General features: G+C 38.4%; 1 long non-coding RNA gene across 1 annotated transcript; it reads left to right on the forward strand.

Moving 5' to 3' along the window:
• The first annotated feature begins 2,259 nt into the window (after positions 1-2,259).
• LOC121878035 lies at positions 2,260-18,019 on the forward strand. Its single transcript, XR_006091089.1, has 4 exons — positions 2,260-2,315; positions 17,269-17,322; positions 17,602-17,643; positions 17,954-18,019. It is a non-coding gene; the product is annotated as an uncharacterized LOC121878035 (long non-coding RNA).
• Positions 18,020-23,922: the final 5,903 nt, after the last annotated feature.

Raw genomic sequence — 23,922 nt, forward strand, 5'->3', positions numbered from 1 at the left:
TTTTGGTTTTGAGGCAAAGGCGAAAGAGGCGAGCAAGCACAGGGGCCAGGGCTTCAGCACACTCCCTCAGAACACGAGGGGGTATTCCGTCCGGTCCATGCGCCTTACTCACATCCAACCTGGATAACACACCGGCAACCCTGCGAGTGGAGATTATAGGACAGTGCATAGGTTCAGTAGGAGGTGCAGGGGTAGGAGGGGTAGAGTGGGAATCGTCTAAGGTGGAATTAGAGGAGAATAAGGTGCCAAAGAGGTTGGCTTTCTCAGGGGGAGAGTTGGCTATAGAGTTATTGGGACGGAAGAGGGGAGGAAAAGAAAGCGTGCAGAAGTTGTTACAGATGTTTTTAGCTAAGGACCAGAAGGATTTACGAGAGGAAGAATTAGTCAGGACAGCAGTCTTTCTTTTAATAAAATTCCGCTTGGCCCTACGAAGAATAGCCTAACAACGATTCCTAGAAGTAATGAAAGAGGTGTGGGTAATAGGAGAAGGAGATAGTTTCATAGCTCGATATGCCCTATCTCTCACCCTGCAAGCAAGAGAGCAGGAGCGATCAAACCATGATTGTAATGTGAAAGTTTTGGTAGAAGGTGGGATAAATGCACTCATACCGCCCTGTATAACCCCCAGCAATGCTGTCAGCACATGCTGAGGCATCCCGAGTGGAAAAGCAACATTCATCCCAAGGAAAGTCGGTGAAGAATTCTCGCAAGGATTGCCAGCTTGCCCTCCGATAGTGCCATAGTTGACGTTTAGAGAGGGTGGGGGAGGTGGTCGTGCCCAGTTTGATTTAATAGAAATAAGGTTGTGATCAGAAGACCCTAAGGGGGCAAAAATTGAGTATGAATAGTGTGAGGGGTTAGAGGTAAAACAAAGATCAAGAATGTTAGCAAGTTGATCGTGTCGATCAGGAACGCGTGTAGGGTGTTTGATTATTTGTTCCAAATCATTAAGTAAGGAAAAAGAGAGTGCCTCAGCTCCACCTGGGTCATCCCTTGCAGAGCCAAGCCACTCTTTGTGATGTACATTGAAATCCCCTAGGTAGAGGATCTCGGTGTTGGGATGTGTGGATAGCAACGACTCATGGCAAGAAGTGAGATAGTCAAAGAGTTCGAAATAGTTGGTAGAGTTGGGAGAACAGTACAGGAAACAAAGAAAAATAGTCATAGTAGGTAGAGATATTTTGAGCCAGATGACATCATAAAGGGGAGATTCAAGATCCGTGAGTCGGGCTATAGGTGTACGTGTATTGCAGTAGGCGCATACACCTCCCTTAGAACGGAAGTAGGTATAAAGGTTGTAGTTGGAGACTTGAAAATGTTTGGGTGAAGCTGCTTTGGTCAGTTGAAGTTCGGAGATCGGGGGAAGAGATTAATAGATGGTGCTCCACAGAAGAAAAATTGGATCTCAGTCCGCGAATGTTGGAGAAATGAAGCGTGAAAAAAGCCGATCCTCCAGCAACCGTAGTGGCGTCAGTTGAGGCCCCAGTAGCTTGATGATCAGGTCGGCCCTGGGGTCCACAACCTTCCCGACCAGTGGGACCCATCCGAGAAGGCCCCGCTTCAGTATTAATATCAACTGACATAGGAGAATAAAATAGAATGAATAAAACAGATCAAGAATGAGTAAGGTTTTAGTTGTGGTGTTGTCAATAGTAAGAGAGACAGTTGAGACCCTGCAATTGTGTGTAAATGAGGCAGAAAGATAGATCAGCAACCTGGGACTTGGTCACAATTTTCGTGATGCCATATAGCAGCAAGGTCTACCATTAGACAACACATTATGCTTCCAATATCTTCCCAGGCGGTAGTACCTCCCTGTTTGGTAGCTGCCTACTACCTACTACCTACCAGCAGTTGTGTATTATGTGAGTATTGTATTATTATATTGTAAGGAGTCATTATATTCTGAAATGTACGATGTGATCACCTCTGTATGTTTTTTTTTCGTTAATTGTTGGACTGTCCTCTACGTTATGTGGATATGTTGTCTAAACTGTCAGCTGAGGTGTGACACCAGCCAGTCAGGACAATTGTACCCTGACCCACGTTGAAAGAGGATCACTTGTAACTTAGAGAACAGCCAACCCCAACTCCCTGTTTGCTTCATCTTGTCTGTATAACATTGGACTTTAACTTATTGTTTTTACTTTTTTATTTATAAAATGTGAACCTATCCAAGTATCTTTCGCCCTGACTGTGAACTCCCAGACAATTACTTAGTGCATATATATCAATGTTTACAACAACTTTTTCTCTACTTTCAGATGATTGGAAAATGTTAAACCATGTGCTGGAGAGCCAGGAAGTCTTTAACGGTAATATACAAGCAAGTAATTATTTACTGTAAGAGGTAGAATCATACCATGTACACACAATAAAAATATAGTGTTAGACAATATGACACAACAGACTAAGGATTTTGACAAACCTACTGAGATAACAGGAGTAACAGTGTTCGTTTTGAAAGTCATCAGACCGATCCATTTTGATAGTTTTGTGATTGTGTTAAGTGTATGTTGTGGGTTATTTTAAAGTGAGTAAAACTACAGTATACTACCAGTGAACTGCCTCTAGTAGGGCTTAGGGTGATAAACCTGAGGTACTGGGTGACAACCACCGCTCATTACCACCCATGATGAACAACTGACTGTACACTGAGCATGTAGTGAGTACATGAGTTGAATGTATGAAATGAGTACATGAGTTGATTGTATGTAGTGAGTACATGAGTTGAGTGTATGTAGTGAGTACACGAGTTGAATGTATGAAATGAGTACATGAGTTGAATGTATGAAAAGAGTACATGAGTTGAGTGTATGTAGTGAGTACATGAATTAAGTGTATGTAGTAACTACATGAGTTGAGTGTATGTAGTAACTACATGAGTTGAGTGTATGTAGTGAGTACATGAGTTGAGTGTATATAGTGAGTACATGAGTTGAGTGTATGTAGTGAGTGCATGAGTTGAGTGTATGTAGTGAGTACATGAGTTGAGTGTATGTAGTGAGTACATGAGTTGAGTGTATGTAGTGAGTACATGAGTTGAGTGTATGTAGTGAGTACATGAATTGAGTGTATGTAGTAAGTACATGAGTTGAGTGTATGTAGTGAGTACATGAATTGAGTGTATGTAGTGAGTACATGAGTTGAGTGTATGTAGTAAGTACATGAGTTGAGTGTATGTAGTGAGTACATGACTTAAGTGTATGTAGTGAGTACATGAGTTGAGTGTATGTAGTGAGTACATGAGTTGAGTGTATGTAGTAAGTACATGAGTTGAGTGTATGAAGTGAGTACAGTACTCACATACACTCAACTCATGTACTCAGTACATGAGTTGAGTGTATGTAGTGAGTACATGAGTTGAGTGTATGTAGTAAGTACATGAATTGAGTGTATGTAGTGAGTACATGAGTTGAGTGTATGTAGTGAGTACATGAGTTGAGTGTATGTAGTAAGTACATGAGTTGAGTGTATGTAGTGAGTACATGAATTGAGTGTATGTAGTGAGTACATGAGTTGAGTGTATGTAGTAAGTACATGAGTTGAGTGTATGTAGTGAGTACATGACTTGAGTGTATGTAGTGAGTACATGAGTTGAGTGTATGTAGTGAGTACATGAGTTAAGTGTATGTAGTGATTACATGCGTTAAGTGTATGTAATGAGTACATGAGTTGAGTGTATGAAATGAGTACATAAGTTGAGTATATGTAGTGAGTACATGAGTTGAGTGTGTGTAGTAAGTACATGAGTTGAGGGTATGTAGTGAGTAGATGAATTGAGTGTATGTAGTGAGTACATGAGTTGAGTGTATGTAGTGAGTACATGATATGAGTGTATGAAATGAGTACATGAGTTGAGTGTATGTAGTGAGTACATAAGTTGAGTGCATGTAGTGAGTACATGAGTTGAGTGTATGTAGTTAGTACATGAATTGAGTGTATGTAGTGAGTATATGAGTTGAGTTTATGTAGTGAGTACATGAGTTGAGTGTGTGTAGTGAGTACATGAGATGAGTGTATGAAATGAATACATGAGTTGAGTGTATGTAGTGAGTACATGATATGAGTGTATGAAATGGGTACATGAGTTGAGTGTATGAAATGAGTACATGAGTAGAGTGTATGTAGTGAGTGCATGAGTTGAGTTTATGTAGTGAGTACATCAGTTGAGTGTATGTAGTGAGTGCATGCGTTGGGTGTATGTAATGAGTACATGAGTTGAGTGTATGAAATGAGTACATAAGTTGAGTGTATGTAGTGAGTACATGCGTTGAGTGTATGTAGTGAGTACATGAGTTGAGTGTATGTAGTGAGTACATGAATTGAGTTTATGTAGTTAGTTCATGAGTTGAGTGTATGTAGTGAGTTCATGAGTTGAGTGTATGTAGTGAGTACTTGATATGAGTGTATGAAATGGGTACATGAGTTGAGTGTATGAAATGAGTACATGAGTTGAGTGTATGAAATGAGTACAAGAGTTAAGTGTATGTAGTGAGTACATGAGTTGAGTGTATGTAGTAAGTACATGAGTTGAGTGTATGAAATGAGTACATAAGTTGAGTGTATGTAGTGAGTACATGAGTTGAGTGTATGAAATGAGTACATAAGTTGAGTGTATGTAGTGAGTACATGAGTTGAGAGTATGTAGTGAGTATATGAGTTGAGTGTATGTAGTGAGAACATGAGTTGAGTGTATGTAGAGAGTACATGAGTTGAGTGTATGAAATGAGTACATAAGTTGAGTGTATGTAGTGAGTATATGAGTTGAGTGTATGTAGTGAGTACATGAGTTGAGTGTATGTAGTTAGTACATGAGTTGAGTGTATGTAGTGAGTACATGAGTTGAGTGTATGTAGTGAGTACATGAGTTGAGTGTATGAAATGAGTACATGAGTTGAGTGTATGTAGTGAGTACATCAGTTGAATGTATGAAATGAGTACATGAGTAAAGTGTATGTAGTGAGTACATGAGTTGAGTGTATGCAGTGAGTACATGATATGAGTGTATGAAATGGGTACATGAGTAGAGTGTATGAAATGAGTACATGAGTTGAGTGTATGAAATGAGTACATGAGTTAAGTGTTTGTAGTGAGTACATGAGTTGAGTGTATGTAGTGAGTCCATGAGTTGAGTGTATGAAATGAGTACATAAGTTGAGTGTATGTAGTGAATACATGAGTTGAGTGTATGTAGTGAGTACATGAGTTGAGTGTATGTAGTGAGTACATGAGTTGAGTGTATGTAGTAAGTACATGAGTTGAGTGTATGTAGTGAGTACATGAATTGAGTGTATGTAGTGAGTACATGAGTTGAGTGTATGTAGTGAGTACATGAGTTGAGTGTATGTAGTGAGTACATGAGTTAAGTGTATGTAGTGATTACATGAGTTAAGTGTATGTAATGAGTACATGAGTTGAGTGTATGAAATGAGTACATAAGTTGAGTATATGTAGTGAGTACATGAGTTGAGTGTGTGTAGTAAGTACATGAGTTGAGTCTATGAAATGAGTACATAAGTTGAGTGTATGTAGTGAGTACATGAGTTGAGTATATGTAGTGAGTACATGAGTTGAGTGTATGTAGTTAGTACATGAGTTGAGTGTATGTAGTGAGTACATGAGTTGAGTGTATGTAGTGAGTACATGATATGAGTGTATGAAATGAGTACATAAGTTGAGTGTATGTAGTGAGTACATGAGTTGAGTGTATGTAGTGAGTACATGAGTTGAGTGTATGTAGTGAGTACATGAGTTAAGTGTATGTAGTGAGTGCATGCGTTGAGTGTATGTAATGAGTACATGAGTTGAGTGTATGAAATGAGAACATAAGTTGAGTGTATGTAGTGAGTACATGAGTTAAGTGTATGTAGTGAGTACATGAGTTGAGGGTATGTAGTGAGTAGATGAATTGAGTGTATGTAGTGAGTACATGAGTTGAGTGTATGTGGTGAGTACATGATATGAGTGTATGAAATGAGTACATGAGTTGAGTGTATGTAGTGAGTACATAAGTTGAGTGTATGTAGTGAGTACATGAGTTGAGTGTATGTAGTGAGTACATGAATTGAGTGTATGTAGTGAGTATATGAGTTGAGTTTATGTAGTGAGTACATGAGTTGAGTGTGTGTAGTGAGTACATGAGATGAGTGTATGAAATGAATACATGAGTTGAGTGTATGTAGTGAGTACATGATATGAGTGTATGAAATGGGTACATGAGTTGAGTGTATGAAATGAGTACATGAGTAGAGTGTATGTAGTGAGTGCATGAGTTGAGTTTATGTAGTGAGTACATCAGTTGAGTGTATGTAGTGAGTGCATGCGTTGGGTGTATGTAATGAGTACATGAGTTGAGTGTATGAAATGAGTACATAAGTTGAGTGTATGTAGTGAGTACATGCGTTGAGTGTATGTAGTGAGTACATGAGTTGAGTGTATGTAGTGAGTACATGAATTGAGTTTGTGGTGCTGTCCATGAGCTGGAGTGTAGTGAGTCTGGCGAGCTGAGAGAGAGTATGAAATGGGTACATGAGTTGAGTGTATGAAATGAGTACATGAGTTGAGTGTATGAAATGAGTACAAGAGTTAAGTGTATGTAGTGAGTACATGAGTTGAGTGTATGTAGTGAGTACATGAGTTGAGTGTATGAAATGAGTACATAAGTTGAGTGTATGTAGTGAGTACATGAGTTGAGTGTATGAAATGAGTACATAAGTTGAGTGTATGTAGTGAGTACATGAGTTGAGAGTATGTAGTGAGTATATGAGTTGAGTGTATGTAGTGAGAACATGAGTTGAGTGTATGTAGAGAGTACATGAGTTGAGTGTATGAAATGAGTACATAAGTTGAGTGTATGTAGTGAGTATATGAGCTGAGTGTATGTAGTGAGTACATGAGTTGAGTGTATGTAGTTAGTACATGAGTTGAGTGTATGTAGTGAGTACATGAGTTGAGTGTATGTAGTGAGTACATGAGTTGAGTGTATGAAATGAGTACATGAGTTGAGTGTATGTAGTGAGTACATCAGTTGAATGTATGAAATGAGTACATGAGTAAAGTGTATGTAGTGAGTACATGAGTTGAGTGTATGCAGTGAGTACATGATATGAGTGTATGAAATGGGTACATGAGTAGAGTGTATGAAATGAGTACATGAGTTGAGTGTATGAAATGAGTACATGAGTTAAGTGTTTGTAGTGAGTACATGAGTTGAGTGTATGTAGTGAGTCCATGAGTTGAGTGTATGAAATGAGTACATAAGTTGAGTGTATGTAGTGAATACATGAGTTGAGTGTATGTAGTGAGTACATGAGTTGAGTGTATGTAGTGAGTACATGAGTTGAGTGTATGTAGTAAGTACATGAGTTGAGTGTATGTAGTGAGTACATGAATTGAGTGTATGTAGTGAGTACATGAGTTGAGTGTATGTAGTAAGTACATGAGTTGAGTGTATGTAGTGAGTACATGACTTGAGTGTATGTAGTGAGTACATGAGTTGAGTGTATGTAGTGAGTACATGAGTTAAGTGTATGTAGTGATTACATGCGTTAAGTGTATGTAATGAGTACATGAGTTGAGTGTATGAAATGAGTACATAAGTTGAGTATATGTAGTGAGTACATGAGTTGAGTGTGTGTAGTAAGTACATGAGTTGAGTCTATGAAATGAGTACATAAGTTGAGTGTATGTAGTGAGTACATGAGTTGAGTATATGTAGTGAGTACATGAGTTGAGTGTATGTAGTGAGTACATGAGTTGAGTGTATGTAGTGAGTACATGAGTTGAGTGTATGTAGTGAGTACATGAGTTGAGTGTATGTAGTGAATACATGAGTTGAGTATATGTAGTGAGTGCATGCGTTGAGTGTATGTAATGAGTACATGAGTTGAGTGTATGAAATGAGAACATAAGTTGAGTGTATGTAGTGAGTACATGAGTTAAGTGTATGTAGTGAGTACATGAGTTGAGGGTATGTAGTGAGTAGATGAATTGAGTGTATGTAGTGAGTACATGAGTTGAGTGTATGTGGTGAGTACATGATATGAGTGTATGAAATGAGTACATGAGTTGAGTGTATGTAGTGAGTACATAAGTTGAGTGTATGTAGTGAGTACATGAGTTGAGTGTATGTAGTGAGTACATGAATTGAGTGTATGTAGTGAGTATATGAGTTGGAGTACATGAGCTGAGTGTATGTAGTGAGCATGATACAGAGGCAAAGAAATGGGTACATGAGTTGAGTGTATGTAGTGAGTACATGAGTTGAGTGTATGTAGTGAGTACTTGAGTTGAGTGTATGTAGTGAGTACATGATATGAGTGTATGAAATGAGTACATGAATTGAGTGTATGTAGTGAGTACATGAGTTAAGTGTATGTAGTGATTACATGAGTTGAGTGTATGAAAAGAGTACATGAGTTGAGTGGATGTAGTGAGTACATGAGTTGAGTTTATGTAGTGAGTACATGAGTTGAATGTATGAAATGAGTACATGAGTTGAGTGTATGTAGTGAGTACATGAGTTGAGTGTATGTAGTGAGTACATGGGTTGAGTGTATGTAGTGAGTATATAAGTTGAGTGTATGTAGTGAGTACATGAGTTGAATGTATGAAATGAGTACATGAGTTGAGTGCATGTAGTGAGCACATGAGTTGGGAGTGTATGTAGTGAGTAAGCGAGTTGAGTGTATGAAATGAGCACATAAGCTGAGTGTATGAAAGAGTACATGAGCTGAGTGTGAAATGAGTACATAAGCTGAGTGTGTAGTGGCATGAGCAGAGAGTATGTGTGAGGTATATGAGTTGAGTGTATGTAGTGAGAACATGAGTTGAGTGTATGTAGAGAGTACATGAGTTGAGTGTATGAAATGAGTACATAAGTTGAGTGTATGTAGTGAGTATATGAGTTGAGTGTATGTAGTGAGTACATGAGTTGAGTGTATGTAGTTAGTACATGAGTTGAGTGTATGTAGTGAGTACATGAGTTGAGTGTATGTAGTGAGTACATGAGTTGAGTGTATGAAATGAGTACATGAGTTGAGTGTATGTAGTGAGTACATGAGTTGAATGTATGAAATGAGTACATGAGTAAAGTGTATGTAGTGAGTACATGAGTTGAGTGTATGCAGTGAGTACATGATATGAGTGTATGAAATGGGTACATGAGTAGAGTGTATGAAATGTGTACATGAATTGAGTGTATGAAATGAGTACATGAGTTAAGTGTTTGTAGTGAGTACATGAGTTGAGTGTATGTAGTGAGTCCATGAAAGGAGGTACAAATGAGCACAAGTTGAGTGTGTATGTAGCATGAGTTGAGTGTATGTAGTGAGTACATGAGTTGAGTGTATGTAGTGAGTACATGAGTTGAGTGTATGTAGTGAGTAAATGAGTTGAGTGTATGTAGTGAGTACATGAGTTGAGTGTATGTAGTAAGTACATGAGTTGAATGTATGTAGTAAGTATATGAGTTGAGTGTATGTAGTGAGCACATGAGTTGAGTGTATGTAGTGAGTACATGAGATGAGTGTATGAAATGAGTACATGAGTTGAGTGTAACTAGTGAGTACATAAGTTGAGTTTATGTAGTGAGTACATGAGTAGAGTGTATGTAGTGAGTACATGAGTTGAGTTTATGTAGTGAGTACATCAGTTGAGTTTATGTAGTGAGTACATCAGTTGAATGTATGAAATGAGTACATAAGTTGAGTGTATGTAGTGAGTACATCAGTTGAATGTATGAAATGAGTACATGAGTAGAGTGTATGAAATGAGTACAAGAGTTGAGTGTATGTAGTGAGTACATGAATTGAGTGTATGTAGTGAGTACATGAGTTGAGTGTATGTAGTGAGTACATGAGTTGAGTGTATGTAGTGAGTACATCAGTTGAATGTATGAAATAAGTACGTGAGAAGAGTGTATGTAGTGAGTACATGAGTTGAGTGTATGCAGTGAATACATGATATGAGTGTATGAAATGGGTACATGAGTTGAGTGTATGAAATGAGTACACGAGTTAAGTGTATGTAGTGAGTACATGAGTTGAGTGTATGTAGTGAGTACATGAGTTGAGTGTATGTAGTGAGTACATGAGTTAAGTGTATGTAGTGAGTACATGCGTTGAGTGTATGTAATGAGTACATGAGTTGAGTGTATGAAATGAGTACATAAGTCGAGTGTATGTAGTGAGTACATTAGTTAAGTGTATGTAGTGAGAACATGAGTTGAGCGTATGTAGTGAGTAAATGAGTTGAGTGTATGTAGTGAGTACATGAGTTGGGTGTATGTAGTTAGTACATGAGTTGAGTGTATGTAGTGAGTACATGAGTTGAGTGTATGTAGTGAGTACATGAGTTGAGTGTATGTAGTGAGTACATCATTTGAATGTATGAAATGAGTACATGAGTAGAGTGTATGTAGTGAGTACATCAGTTGAATGTATGAAATGAGTACATAAGTTGAGTGTATGTAGTGAGTACATGCGTTGAGTGTATGTAGTGAGTACATGCGTTGAGTGTATGTAATGAGTACATGTGTTGAGTGTATGAAATGAGTACATAAGTTGAGTGTATGCAGTGAGTACATGAGTTGAGTGTATGAAATGAGTACATGAGTTGAGTGTATGTAGTGAGTACATAAGTTGAGTGTATGTAGTGAGTACATGAGTTGAGAGTATGTAGTGAGTTCATGAGTTGAATGTATGTAGTGAATACATTAGCTAAGTTTATGCTGGGCATGTAGTGAGTACATGAGTTGAGTATATGTAGTGAGTACATGAGCTGAGTGTATGTAGTGAGTACAAGAGTTGAGTGTATGTAGTGAGTACATGAGTTGAGTGTATGTAGTGAGTACATGAGTTGAGTGTATGTAGTGAACACATGAGTTGAGTGTATGAAGTGAGTACATGAGTTGATTGAATGTAGTGAGTGCATGAGTTGAGTGTATGTAGTGAGTACATCATTTGAATGTATGAAATGAGTACATGAGTAGAGTGTATGTAGTGAGTACATGAGTTGAGTATATGTAGTGAGTACATGAGTTGAGTGTATGTAGTGAGTACATGAGTTGAGTGTATGAAATGAGTTTATGAGTTAAGTGTATGTAGTGAGTACATGAGTTGAGTGTATGAAATGAGTACATGAGTTAAGTGAATGTAGTGAGTACATGAGTTGAGTGTATGTAGTGAGTACATGAGTTGAGTGTATGCAGTGAGTACATGAGTTGAGTGTATGTAGTGAGTACATCATTTGAATGTATGAAATGAGTACATGAGTAGAGTGTATGTAGTGAGTACATCAGTTGAATGTATGAAATGAGTACATAAGTTGAGTGTATGTAGTGAGTACATGCGTTGAGTGTATGTAGTGAGTACATGCGTTGAGTGTATGTAATGAGTACATTAGTTGAGTGTATGAAATGAGTACATAAGTTGAGTGTATGCAGTGAGTACATGAGTTTAGTGTATGAAATGAGTACATGAGTTGAGTGTATGTAGTGAGTACATCAGTTGAATGTATGAAATGAGTACATAAGTTGAGTGTATGTAGTGAGTACATGCGTTGAGTGTATGTTTATGAGTACATGAGTTGAGTGTATGAAATGAGTACATAAGTTGAGTGTATGTAGTGAGTACATGAGTTGAGTGTATGTAGTGAGTACATAAGTTGAGTGTATGTAGTGAGTACATGAGTTGAGTGTATGTAGTGAGTTCATGAGTTGAATGTATGTAGTGAATACATTAGCTAAGTTTATGCTGGGCATGTAGTGAGTACATGAGTTGAGTATATGTAGTGAGTACATGAGTTGAGTGCATGTAGTGAGTACATGAGTTGAGTGTATGAAATGAGTATATGAGTTAAGTGTATGTAGTGAGTACATGAGTTGAGTGTATGAAATGAGTACATGAGTTAAGTGAATGTAGTGAGTACATGAGTTGAGTGTATGTAGTGAGTACATGAGTTGAGTGTATGCAGTGAGTACATGAGTTGAGTGTATGTAGTAAGTACATGAGTTGAGTGTATGAAGTGAGTACATGAGTTGAGTGAATGTAGTGAGTACATGAGTTGAGTGTATGTAGTGAGCATATGAGTTGAGTGTATGAAGTGAGTACATGAGTTGAGTGAATGTAGTGAGTACATGAGTTGAGTGTATGTAGTGAGTACATGATCTGAGTGTATGTAGTGGGTACCTGAGTTGAGTGTATGTAGTGAGCACATGAGTGAGTGAATGTGTAGCACATGAGCTGAAGTGAGTACATGAGTTGAGTGTATGAAGTGAGTACATGAGTTGAGTGTATGTAGTGAGTACATGAATTGAGAATATGTAGTGAGTACATGAGTTGAGTGTATGTATGAGTGCATGAGTTGAGTGTATGTAGTGAGTACATGAGTTGAGTGTATGTAGTGAGTACATGAGCTGAGTGTATGTAGTGAGTACATGAGTTGAGTGTATGCAGTGAGTACATAAGCTGAGTGTATGTAGTGAGTACATGAGTTGAGTGTATGCAGTGAGTACATGAGTGACATGAGTGTATGTAAGTACATGAGTTGAAGAGTACATTAGCTCAGTGTATGCTGGGCATGTAGTGAGTACATGAGTTGAGTGTATGTAGTGAGTACATGAGTTGAGTGTATGTAGTAAGTACATGAGTTCAGAAAGTATGTTGGGCATGTAGTGAGTACATGAGTTGAATGTATGCAGTGAGTACATGAGTTGAGTGTATGTAGTGAGTACATGAATTGAATGTATGTAGTGAGTACATGAGTTGAGTGTATGTAGTGAGTACATGAGTTGAGTGTATGCAGTGAGTACATGAACTGAGTGTATGTAGTGAGTACATGAGTTGAGTGTATGTAGTGAGCACATGAGTTGAGTGTATGAAATGAGTACATGAGTTGAGTGTATGTAGTGAGTACATGAGTTGAGTGTATGTAGTGAGTACATGAGTTGAGTGTATGCAGTGAGTACATGAGCTGAGTGTATGTAGTGAGTACATGAGTTGAGTGTATGTAGTGAGTACATGAGTTGAGTGTATGTAGTGAGCACATGAGTTGAGTGTATGATGTGAGTACATGAGTTGAGTGAATGTAGTGAGTACATGAGTTAAGTGTATGTAGTTAGTACATGAGTTGAGTGTATGTAGTGAGTACATTAGCTAAGTGTATGCTGGGCATGTAGTGAGTACATGAGTTGAGCGTATGTAGTGAGTACATGAGTTAAGTGTATGTAGTGAGTACATGAGTTGAGAAAGTATGTTGGGCATGTAGTGAGTACGTGAGTTGATTGTATGTAGTGAGTACAGAGGCTGAGTGTATGTAGTGAATACATTAGTTGAGTGTATGTAGTGAGTACATGAGTTGAGTGCTTTAGTGAGTACATGAGTTGAGTGTATGTAGTGAGTACATGAGTTGAGTGTATGTAGTGAGTACATGAGTTGAGTGTATATAGTGAGTACATGAGTTGAGTGTATGTAGTGAGTACATGAGTTGAGTGTATATAGTGAGTACATGAGTTGAGTGTATTAGTGAGTACATGAGTTGAGTGTATATCGTGAGTACATGAGTTGAGTGTATTAGTGAGTATATGAGTTAAATGAATGTAGTGAGTACATTAGTTAATTTCATGTTGGGCATATAGTGAGTACATGAGTTAAGTGTATGTTGGGCATGTAGTGAGTGCATTAGTTAAGTTCATTTTCGGCACGTAGTGAGTACATTAGTTAATTTCATGTTGGGCATATAGTGAGTACATGAGTTAAGTGTATGTTGGGCATGTAGTGAGTGCATTAGTTAAGTTCATTTTCGGCACGTAGTGAGTACATTAGTTAAGTTCATGTTGGGCATGTAGTGAGTACATAAGTTAAGTTCATGTTGGGTATGTAGTGAGTACATTATTTAAGTTCATGTTGGGCATGTAGTGAGTACATTAGTTAAGTGTATGTTGGGCATGTAGTGAGTACATTAGTTAAGTTCATTTTGGGCATGTAGTGAGTACATAAGTTAAGTTCATGTTGGGCATGTAGTGAGTGCATTAGTTAAGTTCATGTTGGGCATGTAGTGAGTACAAAAGTTAAGTTCATGTTGGGCATGAGGAGTGCATTGTTAAGTTCATTTTGGGCATGTGAGTACATGAGTTAAGTTATGTTGGGCAGCGTAGTGAGTACATTAGTTAAGGTATGGGCATGTAGTGAGTACATGAGTTAAGTTCATGTTGGGCATGAAAGAGTACATGTAAGTTATGTTGGGCATGCAGTGAGTACATTAGTTAAGTTCATATAGTTAAAGTTATGTTGGGCATGTAGTAGTACATTAGTTAAGGTATGTTAAGTATGTGAGTACATAAGTTAAGTGTATGTTGGGCATGTAGTGAGTACATGAGTTAAGTTCATGTTGGGCATGTAGTGAGTACATAAGTTAAGTTCATTTTGGGCATGTAGTGAGTACATAAGTTAAGTGTATGTTGGGCATGTAGTGAGTACATGAGTTAAGTTCATGTTGGGCATGTAGTGAGTACATAAGTTAAGTGTATGTTGGGCATGTAGTGAGTACATGAGTTAAGTGTATGTTGGGCATGTAGTGAGTACATTAGTTAAGTTCATGTTGGGCATGTAGTGAGTACATGAGTTAAGTGTATAAGCTATGTAGTGAGTACATTAGGGTTAAGTTCATTTCTAAGCATGTAGTGAGTACACAGGTTATGTATGTTGGGGCATGTAGTGAGTACATGAGTTGTTCATGTTGGGCATGAGAGTACATGTTGTTGGGCATGTAGTGAGTACATTAGTTAAGTTCATTTTGGGCATGTAGTGAGTACATAAGTTAAGTGTATGTTGGGCATGTAGTGAGTACATGAGTTAAGTGTATGTTGGGCATGCAGTGAGTACATGAGTTAAGTTCATGTTGGGCATGTAGTGAGTACATAAGTTAAGTGTATTTTGGGCATGTAATGAGTACATTAGTTAAGTTCATTTTGGGCATGTAGTGAGTACATGAGTTAAGTGTATGTTGGGCATGTAGTGAGTACATTTGTTAAGTGTATGTTGGGCATGTAGTGAGTACATGAGTTAAGTGTATGTTGGGCATGTAGTGAGCACATTAGTTAAGTGTATGTTGGGCATGTTGTGAGTACATTAGTTAAGTTCATGTTGGGCATGTAGTGAGTACATTAGTTAAGTTCATGTTGGGCATGTAGTGAGTACATTAGTTAAGTGTATGATGGGCATGTAGTGAGTACATTAGTTAAGTGTATGTTGGGCATGAAAGTGAGTGAACATTAGTTAAGTTCATGTTGGGCATGTAGCAGCACATTAGTTAAGTTCACGCGTTGGGGCATGTAGTGAGTACATTAGTTATGTATGTTGGCATGAGGTGAGTACATTGGTTAAGTTCATATAAGTATGTAGTGAGTACATGAGTTTAGTCTATGTTGGGCATGTAGTGAGGCACATTAGTTAAGTGTATGTTGCGCGTAGTGAGCATATTAGTTAAGTGTATGATGGGCATGTAGTGAGTACATTGAATTCAGTGTATGTTGGGGTGAAAGAGTACATTAGTTAAGTCTTATGTTGGGCATGAAAGAGTACATTAGTTAAGTTCACGTTGGGCATGTAGTGAGTACATTAGTTAAGTGTATGTTGGGCATGCAGTGAGTACATTAATTAAGTTCATGTTGGGCATGTAGTGAGTACATGAGTTTAGTTCATGTTGGGCATGTAGTGAGTACATTAGTTAAGTGTATGTTGGGCATGTAGTGAGTACATTAGTTAAGTTCATGTTGGGCATGTAATGAGTACATTAGTTAAGTTCATGTTGGGCATGTAGTGAGTACATGAGTTAAGTGTATGTTGGGCATGTAGTGAGTACATGAGCTAAGTTCATGTTGGGCATGTAGTGAGTACATGAGTTAAGTTCATGTTGGGCATGTAGTGAGTGTATGTATATTATGTATGCTGGATTATGTATTATGTATGTATATTATGTATGTGCTCCATTTATATTTATTCAGCCTAGCTAGCAGCGTGTGGCAATGTTATTACCATATCCCACACGCTTAATTAATGTGCCTGGCGACGTATGGTTGCTAATGTATCACTTGGCCATACGTCGTCTATGGTAGTTGACCAGGACCTTGCTTAGAGCAGTGCTATTCAATTCTGTGTACATACTCTTATCCAGTAAAACCGAACCTACAAAACTATACAGGTGTTTGTGTTCTCTCTATAGAAATTATTACCCAGAACATCTAACAGTGAGTACATGAGGTGTATAGCATGTAGTGAGTACATGAGTTATGTATGTTGGGCATGTAGTGAGTACATGAGTTAAGTGTATGTTGGGCATGTAGTGAGTACATGAGTTAAGTGTATGTTGGGCATGTAGTGAGTACATTAGTTAGTGTATGTTGGGCATGTAGTGAGTACATTAGTTGTTATGTTGGGCATGTAGTGAGTACATGAGTTAAGTGTATGTTGGGCATGTAGTGAGTACATGAGTTAAGTGTATGTTGGGCATGTAGTGAGTACATGAGTTAAGTGTATGTTGGGCATGTAGTGAGTACATGAGTTAAGTGTATGTTGGGCATGTAGTGAGTACATGAGTTAAGTGTATGTTGGGCATGTAGTGAGTACATTAGTTTAGTTCATGTTGGGCATGTAGTGAGTACATGAGTTAAGTGTATGTTGGGCATGTAGTGAGTACATGAGTTAAGTGTATGTTGGGCATGTAGTGAGTACATGAGTTAAGTGTATGTTGGGCATGTAGTGAGTACATGAGTTAAGTGTATGTTGGGCATGTAGTGAGTACATGAGTTAAGTGTATGTTGGGCATGTAGTGAGTCATTGTTGGTGTTGTTGAAGGAGAGTAATCTGAGTTAGGTAGTGAGGAAAGTTATTATATCAGTATGTTGAACTGGGTGGGTAAGAGTACAGATCCCTGGTGGGACTCTGTTTGGAAGGATTTGGGCGCGAGATAGATAATTCATTATTGTGCCTTGAGCTTGGTGACTTCAGAGAAAAATAAATAAAATTTGTTATTATGTTTATTGTTGTGTTGACTAATGTTTATTGGTGCTGTATGAAGAGGGAGTTTGTTTTGTTGAAACTGTTGTTTTATGACTGGTGGTGGCAGGAACGGGCTTAGGGGATGGATGTTTTGGAATATAACTTGTTCTAAGATCTTGAAACGTGCTGATAGTGAACTTCTTGCTAATAGCGTTAATAAATTAAAGCAGTACTCGAGAGCATAACATTGTTATCCATCTACTTGCAGAGATTATCACTGAGATGCGCCAGGCCTTCTTTACCCAACTGGATACAGCACAAGGTAATGTTTATATTAAACTTTTATAAAGATTCGGTCAAAATGAACCTATGTACAAATGTTTATTTGCTCTTGTGCCTCTCATAAGATAATAATAGTTAATGTTTTTATATAGCAAGATGATTATTAATTAAAGGTTCTCCCAAGACTGTACAATACAACATCACAATGAACACGTGTTTAATTTGTTCCTCCTCAATGGTCAACTATCTGGCTCATAATAAACACTAATATATTCTTCAAAAAGTATTATATTGTTTTATTTGTTCTATTTGTTGGCAGATGTGTCGCAGACCTTGAAAAGGCTGACAGCAGCAACACAAGGTAATGTTCCCCAAGTTATGTAAGACCCATAAGGAATACTGTTGTATGTGTAACATGTTAGAGCTGTGGTTTAGTATACTGTAGGTTATTAATGTTATCACTAGAGTCACGTCATAATAGTTGGTCACTTTCCCACACAAGAGTGCCATTGGTCAGCTTAACGTCTTGTAGTAAGTTTTCTGACTGTTAAGTCACTACTAGTCAGTTTGTTCCTTGTGTTTTACTTATCCCTGATATAATTGTTGTATATAGTTTTGTGTCAACCTTGCTAATAGCTTTAGTATATTACAAGTTAACCATTTACTTACAGAAAGTAAAGAGATGGTCAAAGATCTGTCCCAAGCCTTCACTACCCACCTAATGGAATACAAACAAGGTGATGTTTCTTCCTCTCGTTTAATATGTACATTTGTTACCCATCAAACACAGTCTCAACTAACAATATATACACACAGAACAAGGTAGTTACTGTGTATAATAAGTCGTCATACAGTCATACACACAGAACAAGGTAGTTACTGTGTATAATAAGTCGTCATACAGTCATACACACAGAACAAGGTAGTTACTGTGTATAATAAGTCGTCATACAGTCATACACACAGAACAAGGTAGTTACTGTGTATAATAAGTCGTCATACAGTCATACACACAGAACAAGGTAGTTACTGTGTATAATAAGTCGTCATACAGTCATACACACAGAACAAGGTAGTTACTGTGTATAATAAGTCGTCATACAGTCATACACACAGAACAAGGTAGTTACTGTGTATAATAAGTCGTCATACAGTCATACACACAGAACAAGGTAGTTACTGTGTATAATAAGTCGTCATACAGTCATACACACAGAACAAGGTAGTTACTGTGTATAATAAGTCGTCATACAGTCATACACACAGAACAAGGTAGTTACTGTGTATAATAAGTCGTCATACAGTCATACACACAGAACAAGGTAGTTACTGTGTATAATAAGTCGTCATACAGTCATACACACAGAACAAGGTAGTTACTGTGTATAATAAGTCGTCATACAGTCATACACACAGAACAAGGTAGTTACTGTGTATAATAAGTCGTCATACAGTCATACACACAGAACAAGGTAGTTACTGTGTATAATAAGTCGTCATACAGTCATACACACAGAACAAGGTAGTTACTGTGTATAATAAGTCGTCATACAGTCATACACACAGAACAAGGTAGTTACTGTGTATAATAAGTCGTCATACAGTCATACACACAGAACAAGGTAGTTACTGTGTATAATAAGTCGTCATACAGTCATACACACAGAACAAGGTAGTTACTGTGTATAATAAGTCGTCATACAGTCATACACACAGAACAAGGTAGTTACTGTGTATAATAAGTCGTCATACAGTCATACACACAGAACAAGGTAGTTACTGTGTATAATAAGTCGTCATACAGTCATACACACAGAACAGGTAGTTACTGTGTATAATAAGTCGTCATACAGTCATACACACAGAACAAGGTAGTCACTGTGTATTTTAAGTCGTCATACAGTCATACACACAGAACAAGGTAGTTACTGTGTATAATAAGTCGTCATACAGTCATACACACAGAACAAGGTAGTTACCGTGTATAATAAGTCGTCATACAGTCATACACACAGAACAAGTTAGTTACTGTGTATAATAAGTCGTCATACAGTCATACACACAGAACAAGGTAGTTACTGTGTATAATAAGTCGTCATACAGTCATACACGCAGAACAAGGTAGTTACTGTGTATTTTAAGTCGTCATACAATCATATACACAAAACAAGGTAGTTACTGTGTATAATAAGTCGTCATACAGTCATACACACAGAACAAGGTAGTTACTGTGTATAATAAGTCGTCATACAGTCATACACACAGAACAAGGTAGTTACTGTGTATAATAAGTCGTCATACAGTCATACACGCAGAAGAAGGTAGTTACTGTGTATTTTAAGTCGTCATACAATCATATACACAAAACAAGGTAGTTACTGTGTATAATAAGTCGTCATACAGTCATACACACAGAACAAGGTAGTTACTGTGTATAATAAGTCGTCATACAGTCATACACACAGAACAAGGTAGTTACTGTGTATAATAAGTCGTCATACAGTCATACACACAGAACAAGGTAGTTACTGTGTATAATAAGTCGTAATACAGTCATACACACAGAACAAGGTAGTTACTGTGTATAATAAGTCGTCATACAGTCATACACACAGAACAAGGTGGTTACTGTGTATAATAAGTCGTCATACAGTCATACACACAGAACAAGGTAGTTACTGTGTATAATAAGTCGTCATACAGTCATACACACAGAACAAGGTAGTTACTGTGTATAGTAAGTCGTCATACAGTCATACACACAGAACAAGGTAGTTACTGTGTATAATAAGTCGTCATACAGTCATACACACAGAACAAGGTAGTTACTGTGTATAAAAAGTCGTCAAATAGTCATACACACAGAACAAGGTAGTTACCGTGTATAATAAGTCGTCATACAGTCATACACACAGAACAAGGTAGTTACTGTGCATAATAAGTCGTCATACAGTCATACACACAGAACAAGGTAGTTACCGTGTATAATAAGTCGTCATACAGTCATACACACAGAACAAGGTAGTTACTGTGCATAATAAGTCGTCATACAGTCATACACACAGAACAAGGTAGTTACTGTGTATTATAAGTCGTCATACAGTAATACACACAGAACAAGTTAGTTAATGTGTATAATAAGTCGTCATACAGTCATACACACAGAACAAGGTAGTTACTGTGTATAATAAGTCGTCATACAGTCATACACACAGAACAAAGTAGTTACTGTGTATAGTAAGTCGGCATACAGTCATACACACAGAACATGGTAGTTACTGTGTATAACAAGTCGTCATACAGTCATACACACAGAACAAGGTAGTTACTGTGTATATTAAGTCGTCATACAGTCATACACACAGAACAAGGTAGTTACTGTGTATAATAAGTCCTCATACAGTCATACACACAGAACAAGGTAGTTACTGTGTATAATAAGTCGTCATACAGTCATACACACAGAACAAGGTAGTTACTGTGTATAATAAGTCGGCATACAGTCATACACACAGAACAAGGTAGTTACTGTGCATAATAAGTAGTCATACAGTCATACACACAGAACAAGGTAGTTACTGTGTATTTTAAGTCGTCATACAGTCATACACACAGAACAAGGTAGTTGCTATGTATAAGAAGTCGTAACATTCGTAACCCATTCCCCAAATATGTAACTGTATATTTTCAGCCTTCTGGCTGCCAAGCTCTTTCAATAAACCGTTAATTATTATTATTATTATTATTAACAAGGTAATTACTGTGTATTTTAAGTCGTCATACAGTCATACACACAGAACAAGGTAGTTACTGTGTATAATAAGTCGTCATACAGTCATACACACAGAACAAGGTAGTTACTGTGCATAATAAGTCGTCATACAGTCATACACACAGAACAAGGTAGTTACTGTGTATTTTAAGTCGTCATACAGTCATACACACAGAACAATGTAGTTACTGTGTATAATAAGTCGTCATACAGTCATACACACAGAACAAGGTAATTACTGTGTATAATAAGTCGTCATACAGTCATACACACAGAACAAGGTAGTTACTGTGTATAATAAGTCGTCATACAGTCATACACACAGAACAAGGTAGTTACTGTGTATAATAAGTCGTCATACAGTCATACACACAGAACATGGTAGTTACTGTGTATAATAAGTCGTCATACAGTCATACACACAGAACAAGGTAGTTACTGTGTATAATAAGTCGTCATACAATCATACACACAGAACAAGGTAGTTACTGTGTATAATAAGTCGTCATACAGTCATACACACAGAACAAGGTAGTTACTGTGTAAAATAAGTCGTCATACAGTCATACACACAGAACAAGGTAGTTACTGTGTATAATAAGTCGTCATACAGTCATACACACAGAACAAAGTAGTTACTGTGTATAATAAGTCGGCATACAGTCATACACACAGAACAAGGTAGTTACTGTGTATAATAAGTCGTCATAAAGTCATACACGCAGAATAAGGTAGTTACTGTTGTTACGAGTTGGGGATTTAGAATATAGTTATACGTCTACCCAGATCCCAACAGGTAACAACAACAAAAAAAACAAAGACAATCGGACTATAAAAGGGTAGACAAAGGATGCGAGTTTTCGTTGTATATAATAGAGTACCATAAATTCCTTAACAAAATATTCAGCTTATAAATTACCCTTAACCAAACTTAACCTAAACATTAACAGTATATACATATTAATACAACATAAACCATTTTGAAGCAAGTGGACGTGGGGGAGGTAATACAAAATACAAGTACTTAAGTGAGGAGCTGAGATGGCTGACGAGTAAGGCTGAGTATTGTAGAAGACGGTAGGTAGTCACTGCACGTAGGTTTAGAGGATAGATGATCCTGTGGTCACTTCCCAGAGCCAAGTCCTCTCTCCTCGAATTGGAGCTGACAAAGAAGACTTGGAGGAAGTGACGCAACAACCAGGATATGGAGAAGAGAAACCCCGGAGTGGTAACTAAGACGAGTCATACTCGTGTCTCGTCCCTAGATGGCGTTGCTCGTGGTGCTGGGTTGGTAGATCAGGACAATAGATGGCGTGGTTCGTAGTGCTGGGTGGAGGGGTTCGTAACACACCCCCCCTCCAAAGACCTCCATAGCGCGGGCGCGAAGGAGGTGATCACCTGGTGCGTCTGGAGAGTGGCTGCTGCATTTCCACTGGAGCTCGGGATAAGGAGTCTGCAATCAGGTTATCGACCCCCTTTATGTGTCGGACTTGTAGATTATAGGGCTGGGTGAGGAGAGCCCAGCGGAGGATTCGCTGGTTGGAGGTCTTGTTGGTTTGGATGAACGTGAGTGGGTTATGGTCGGTGAAGACTAGGGTTGTTTGTGGGCAAGACTGGAGGTAACATTCAAACTTCTTTATTGCCAAAACCAGAGCCAAGGCCTACTTCTCTATGGTCGAGTAGTTGGTCTGATGTTTTTTCAACTTGGCGGAGTAATATGCCACAGGGGTGAAGAACATCAGTGGTTGGCCGGGTTGTAGGGAGCACAGCCTCCTTACCCGGACACCACTAGCGTCGATTTGCAGATGGAAGGGCGAGGTGCAGTCAGGGGTGGACTACAGGCTTGGAGGCAAGGAAGGCTTTGAGGCGGTGGAAAGACTGGTCGCACCTCTGGTTCCAGATGGGGTGGGACCGCAGAACTGGTAAGGTCTGTGAGGGGTCCGGCCACGCTGGAGAAGTTACTGCAGAACCGACGGTAGTAGCCGCACATCCCCAGGAAGCGCATGAGTTCCTTCCTCGTCCTTGGAGTGGGGAAGGACAAGATGGCTCTAACGTTTGCGTCCTTGGGTCTCACCATACCATGCCCAACGATATGTCCCAGGTAGGTCAATGAGGCCCGGCCAAAAGCAGATTTAGCCAGGTTTATGGTGAATCCAGTCTCTTGCAGTCGTGCAAACAGTATCTCCAAACGCACCAGATGTTCGTCCCAGCTGTCCGACACCACCACCAGGTCATCCAGGTAGGCGAACGTCCCACCTAGGTCCTGAATAAGGTAGTTGATGGCCCTCTGGAATGTGGCCGGAGCATTAGAAAAGCCAAACGCCATAACCAAATATTGAAAAAGACCAAATGGAGTTATAAATGCCGAGATTATTTTTGCCCTATCCGTGAGTCCCGCTTGGTAATATCCTTTCAATAGGTCCACGGTACTGATAAATTTGGCACAGCCTATGCTGTCTATTATATCTTCAATCAAAGGTAAAGGGTAGGAGTCTGAGACAGTGACCTGGTTCACTTTACGATAATCGGTACAGAAATGAAAAGTGCCATCGGGTTTTGGAATGAGAAGGCAAGGTGAAGCCCAGGGGGAGGTACTAGGCTCAGCTAAGTTATGTTTTAACAAAAAATCTACCTCCTTTTTCATAATCTTTTTTTTTGTGGATTTAGTCGATAGGCTGATTGCCTAATGGGTTGTACATCATCTGAGATTAGCTTAATATCATGTTTAAGTATATTGTAAAACCCTGGGAGGTCTGACGTGACTTTAGGAAATGTTGATAATAACTTAGTGAGATCTTTTGCTCGAGATGGATTCAGAACAGAAAAATACTCATCCAAGTTGTTGAGTATGTGACTGTTAGCAGGGTT

The sequence above is a fragment of the Homarus americanus genome, unplaced genomic scaffold (genome assembly GCF_018991925.1).
Source record: "Homarus americanus isolate GMGI-L3 unplaced genomic scaffold, GMGI_Hamer_2.0 scaffold12882, whole genome shotgun sequence".
Lineage (NCBI taxonomy): Eukaryota > Metazoa > Arthropoda > Malacostraca > Decapoda > Nephropidae > Homarus > Homarus americanus.